Here is a 6,231-nt window from a genome sequence, read left to right on the forward strand (position 1 = left end):
TTAGAGGATATCCCTTCTTTCATTATGATTTTAATTATAATTTTGTATTTTTTTTTGCTTCCGACGACGGAAAGAGATAAATTTTCCGAAACATTAAGCATTTTTTTGTTCTTTAGGCAAATTTTGTATATCTGTAAACCTAACTTCTGACAAGTAGTTTCCGTTTGGATTAACCGCAGAAGTGTCTACAAAAAATAACCATTTTATTTTGTAGATTTTCTTGCAGTGCACTATGGTGTTTCTAGAAGCTAATTTTTTGGCCAAAATACATATTTTAGACTCACTGTATATGGACTTTTTTTGTAAGTGGAATGCAAGCAGATAATTTTCAGGCAACATTCTGGCTTTCTATGTTATATAAAGCGAACGAGAAAACGCGAAATTCAAAACTGTCACTTAGTTGTTTGTTTTGCTGTTGAAGGTTTGCGCCATAACAACCACTGGTACCGGTAACTATAGATATGGAAATGCCAAAACAGAAAATGACAAATTTTCGCATTTTTTTTTCAAAATAAAATACTGTTCCTATTTTTTAATTAATGATGTGGTTGTAAATAAAATAGTATACAAACCTCGAAGGAAAGTTTTCATTATTGTCTCGAGATTTAGTTAACCGTTCGACAGTAATGAAACACCTCGTGAAACACTTCCCTCCTCGGTATGTAATATACTATTTTTTTGGTTCTTTGAAAGGAATATGCGACATTTTAAAATTTACTACAAATCTGGCATAAATAGTAATAATATGACATACTCAAAGTAGCCATCCACAAACCAAATTGGAGTTTTCTAGAACCATATCTACAAGTAGGAGTGTTGCCGTTGATTGAAAAAATAAGAAGATGCGCAATCTTATGGACGATTTCGTGACACAAAACCTGGCCGAGATGTAGCTGGCGTTACCGTCAGTCTATCCGAGATTTAGTTTAGCTCTGCGCCACTGCACGCTGATAGTCATTTACAGCGCAGCGGATAAAGAATACTTCAGTCGACAGAGTGAGCGGTTGCCGAAGACGGTGTTGCCAGAACTACTGATAAATCCGTAGAGTTACGGATTTTGAATACAGTACGTTGATAATACAGATTTTCTATCATTAAACAATTAAATATAATATTATATGATTAAGCAAAGAACGGCGTCAGAGTTGGCTTGGAAATGAAAATCGTGGTTATCTATATATGTAACAGAATATCGTAAGTGTCAATAATCGTAATATCCAAACCAACTAAACAACGTTTTTCGATCATACGACATATTTAGAACCTATAAAAGATTTTTTCTTTTTGTTATTTATTCTATGTTAAACATATAGAATAAATTTTCAATACATAAACGCGGATTTTTCATCCAAAGATATTTTCGTCAAACGTATTATTGTTACTTATACAGGGGAGTCTTAAGTAAGAGTAAATATTTTCGGGGTTGGTAGATCTCGATAAAAGAAACATTTTTTTTCTTTACTGTTTTTCAAATAAATCCAAAATAACCGAGTTATTTTACTTTGAAAAGTTCAAATTGCAAAATTTTGAGAACCACTGCATCTCTTCTGGATTTTATTTCTTGTAAATTTAATCTACTAGCTATGTTGCCATATTATCAACAAATTATGATTTTTAACTAAAAATATTTTCAAAAAAATCCAAATTTTCAATTTTTTTTTAAATAATAGTACCCTTAAAAATATGTGCACTTATTTAAGACTCCTGGATATACAAATTACTTTGTAGGGAACCTTACATGGGCAAACATTTTGTTTGAAAACTCGTATTTTTTTGGATTTTTTGAAAAGCAATCACCTCCTCAATTTTTCGCACTTCTTTCAAAAATGAGATACTGTAATAAAATAAGAATATATAACAACCCATCTCTACTTTTACACAATCAGCATATAAAATACCTATGTGCCGCAGTTCTTCAGTCCTGGTTTATAGTTATTATTCTAGGATTTAGGTTTCTTTAAATCGCAACAAACAAGATCTTGTTTATTGCATCAAGCAACATGCACCACTTAGATTTCCTTTTGTTATATTGTTGTTGGTAATAAACTACATACATATGAATTTAATGGTAGATCCGAGTAAACAAATTAAATCTTGAATTAAAATAAACAAACTGAGTTTTATATGTTGTGATTTTTAATTATACAATTTTTTAAATGTCTCTATTAGATACTAAATTTCAAAAATTTTCAATTTTTATTAATCAAAACTTAGTGGTAGTTCTCTATGATTTTTTTAAAACTTAGTATTAATCTCGGTATTAATAGACATAAAGATAATTAGGCTATATAATCTATTTTTATTTCCCTGATATTAAGGGAGAGTATATGAGAGATAAATTACATTTTAGGCGGGAATATTGTCAGTTTAATTCGAATAACCTGTGCTAGAAAATTACACCAATTGATTTAATTAACAGACAATAGCAGTTACGTGAATTACAGCATTATTAAGAGACCTTACACATCAGTGAGAAATGTTGAAATGATATTCTGTATGATCGCAAACAATACGCCATTAAGTTACCGTAGCGTGTAAGAGATATACAGGGTGTCAAAGAAATACTGTTCAGTGGGTGATTCTACAGATAAAAATAAAACAAAAAGTTCCTATAGCCCAGTGAAATTAGAGAAATCGGTGGAAAAAAATCCCACAGTTTTGAAAATGGTTTTAAATGATTCCTCTAGACTTGGCTGATTTGTGTCAAAAGTTCCCGAAGATGGACGATGAGCTCGAGGAGAGGGGAGAAATGTCACTTTTATGACTCTTTTTAGCTTATATCTCAGAAAATATGACACATACGAAAAAATACATCCCTGTTAACAAATAACTTGCGCAGTCAAGGAGTAATTTATGTGAACGCATCACGTCTAAAATTTATAAAATCACAGTATATACTAAAAGTAATACATAATATATAAAAAATCATGATATCGTACTTCTTCAATACTATTTCAATGAAAAACGTGCAATGAAAGGAAATGTGCAATGAAAGGAAATGTGTACGGATTTGGAATATGCTATTTGATTTAGTATCCAAATTTATGAAGGGCATAGTTCGGAAACCATAAGTCCGGGAACAAAAAGGTATAGAATCATTTTTATAGAGGATTTTATCAGCTTTATTTTTCTATATAGAGTATTTTTCGGTAGATGTCATAGTTTCCGAGATATAAGCAAAAAACTGAAAAAAATGACATTTAACTCCTCCCCATTACTCCTCGAGCTCATCATCTGTCTTCGGGGACTTTTGAAACATATCAACCCAAGTCTAGATTTGGGTTGATATGTGTTCGATTCCCTAAGATTAGGAATAATATTTGCAACAAAATTTGTAATAACATCAAAATCAGTCAAAGTTGCAGTTTTTGAGATAAAAAAAATGGCGCCGGGAGACACGTATAGCCGCCCATACTAAAATATGTTAATAATAAGTTGGTAGACAGTTCTTTTAGTTTCACAGTAAAGGAATTTTTCCAATTTTTTTTTATCTCAAAAACTGCGACTTTGATTTTCATTTTATTACAAATTTTGTTGCAAATATTTTTCTTAATCTTAAATTTAAAACCGCGTTTCGCTAGCTACTGTAATTTTGAAGATTTTTAAAAATTTTTAACCCCCTCCCATACCCCCTTACCAACCCCCCACCCCCACCGAAAACTAATAGCCAGATTCCCGGGTGCCACAGTATTTTTGTGCCAAATTTGGTTAAAATCGGTTTAGCGGTTTTTGAGTTATCGTGTTACAGACGGACAGACAGACAGACAGACACCATCAAAATATTTTGTATTTAGATCATTTATGACCCAAATAACTCCTTTTGAGTGAAATTAAAAAAACCTTTTATTGCAGATCTTAATAGCCTACCATACCTGTTGGTATGGTCGGCTAAAAATTGGAAAAATTCCTCTACTTTGAAACTAAAAGAACTGCCTACCAACTTTTTATTAACATATTTTAGTATGGGCGGCTATACGTGCCTCCCGGCGCCATTTTTTTTATATTTCTTTTGGTAAATGGATTCACTTTTAAGTGGAAGTAACGTATGTGGTGCTCCTTCAGCTTTTTTTAATATTTCCTCAATTTAATGAAAACATACTCGAACGTGTGCGGAATCCGTGCGAAAGACGTTTATCCATAGTTTATCCCATTTATAAGTAACTAAATTCTTTTACTAAAGGAAATTTGGTTGCAAACAAAAATATTACATTTCTTAAATTTCAGTGTCAGATAGATCTGACCTAGTGACTAATATTTGGCCACTTTAAGTGTTAAATGACACAATTAAGTGTCTTTAATTAACATAATTACTAATAGCACGTACTACGTATTTTTTCAAAACCACTACAACTGATATTCGTGTACTTTTGCATAAATTGTTAATGTGTTCGTGTTGAAACTAAAAAGGGAATGCCTTTAATTAAACAAAGGCATATCAATGGACAGTTGATCTAATCAGTTCCCTGTTACCATTGAAATAATTCAATTCGATTAAGAGTCCTACTACCGTATGCAAAATAAGGCGTAATAATCGATAGTATTACAGCGTATTATGGAATTAAGTAATATTTTTTCTGTGCTTTAAATAGAACGAAAAGTAGCAACAGCAATCAGTGGTTATAATGCAAATCAAGAGCGAAACCCACTTGCGGACATATTAGCCTTAATTCGCTAATTCGCCAGAGCAAAAGATTATTTTACGGGCATTAGTGCTTTGGAGAAATGTCACAACAGTGGCGGATTATTTAAATGTAAAATCTGTCCGACAAATCGGTAAGGAATTTGACAGATGAAATCCAAAAAATGGGAGAAAGCCCAACCTATTTTTGGTTAAATCACCGGTTTTCGAAAGTGTCACATCATGGATCACTGAGCTATCCTTCCGAAGCTTAATTTACAACAGGAGTTAAGCAGGGATGTGTCTTAGCGCTTCTCCTATACACATATGGCCAAAATTATTGCCTATATCGTTTAAAAATATACGGAAAGGAATTTAAAGAATAATTTTTTATAGATAGCTTTGATAATCTGTAATAATTTTTTTTTTGTTAAAATGGATATGGTAAACAATGTTTGTCGTTCAGACCCATTATATTATTACAAATTCTTGCACATTTCGATTTGTGGTGTCTTGGGTGGTTTCAGAAGAAATTTGACTGAGAGACTTTGAGAAATTGATTGTTTTGGCTTTAAAATGTCTTGAATCATTATTTCACAGTTTAATAGAGTCAGAATAGTAACAATGTCTCAACAGGGCTACCAGCAAGTTGCGATAACTGAAATTGTAGGAGTTAACCAAAGCGATGTTTCGCGAATATTAAAAAAAATCAGGGAGATAAACGAGGTTACAGACCGGCCTGGAAGAGGTAGAAAGACAGTTACTACTGCTATGCAAGACCGTCAAATAACCCTAATTGTACGATACAATCCCATACTTTCTAGTACTGCTATTAAAAATGAGTTAGCTCGTCTTTAAGGAGTAAATGTTTCAAGAACGACCATAGCAAGCAGACTCCATGACAGAGGATTACATTTAAGGAGGCCTCTACGTGTTCCGAAGCTTAATTTTCAGCACAAAATTACGCGACTACAATGGGCTGAGGAGGTGAGAGCAAATGGACCTAATTGGAATTTCGTCATGTTTAGTGATGAAATAAGAATAGGCCTATAGCGTCAGACTCGCAACGAATTTTGGTCTGGAGACCATCTGGAAGACGAGCACGCTCGAATGCAGCTCAACCCCGTATCCCGTTTGAAGGGGGAAGCATTATGGTAGATATAGGCACGTATAATGCACGGAGCTCGAACTCCTCTTGTTGTTATTGATGGCATAAGGTGCCTCATATCTTAGAGACATTTTAGAGCCTATTGTGCGTCCATTTCGTGGGGCAGTGGGGGATGAATTTGTTGACATGGACGATACTGCTCCTCCCCATCGCACTTTTAGCGGTTCGCGAATTTTGTGAGGAAGAGGGTATAGGAAAACTGTGGTGGTCACCGATGTCTCCAGATATGAATGTGATCGATCATGCTTGGGACATGCTAAAACGCCATCATGCCAAAAGGAATGATCCCCCCGTACCTTAAATGAATTAAAAATTGCTGCGCGCGAAACATGGAAAGCCATTCCTCAACATCTTCTAGACAACTTAATTGAGAGCATGCCACGTCGTCTCACAGCTGCCATTGAGGCTCGAGGAGGCAAAATACAGACTATTAGTTGTGAGAAAT

Source organism: Sitophilus oryzae, unplaced genomic scaffold (genome assembly GCF_002938485.1).
Source record: "Sitophilus oryzae breed Bouriz unplaced genomic scaffold, Soryzae_2.0 scaffold_1297_pilon_pilon, whole genome shotgun sequence".
Lineage (NCBI taxonomy): Eukaryota > Metazoa > Arthropoda > Insecta > Coleoptera > Curculionidae > Sitophilus > Sitophilus oryzae.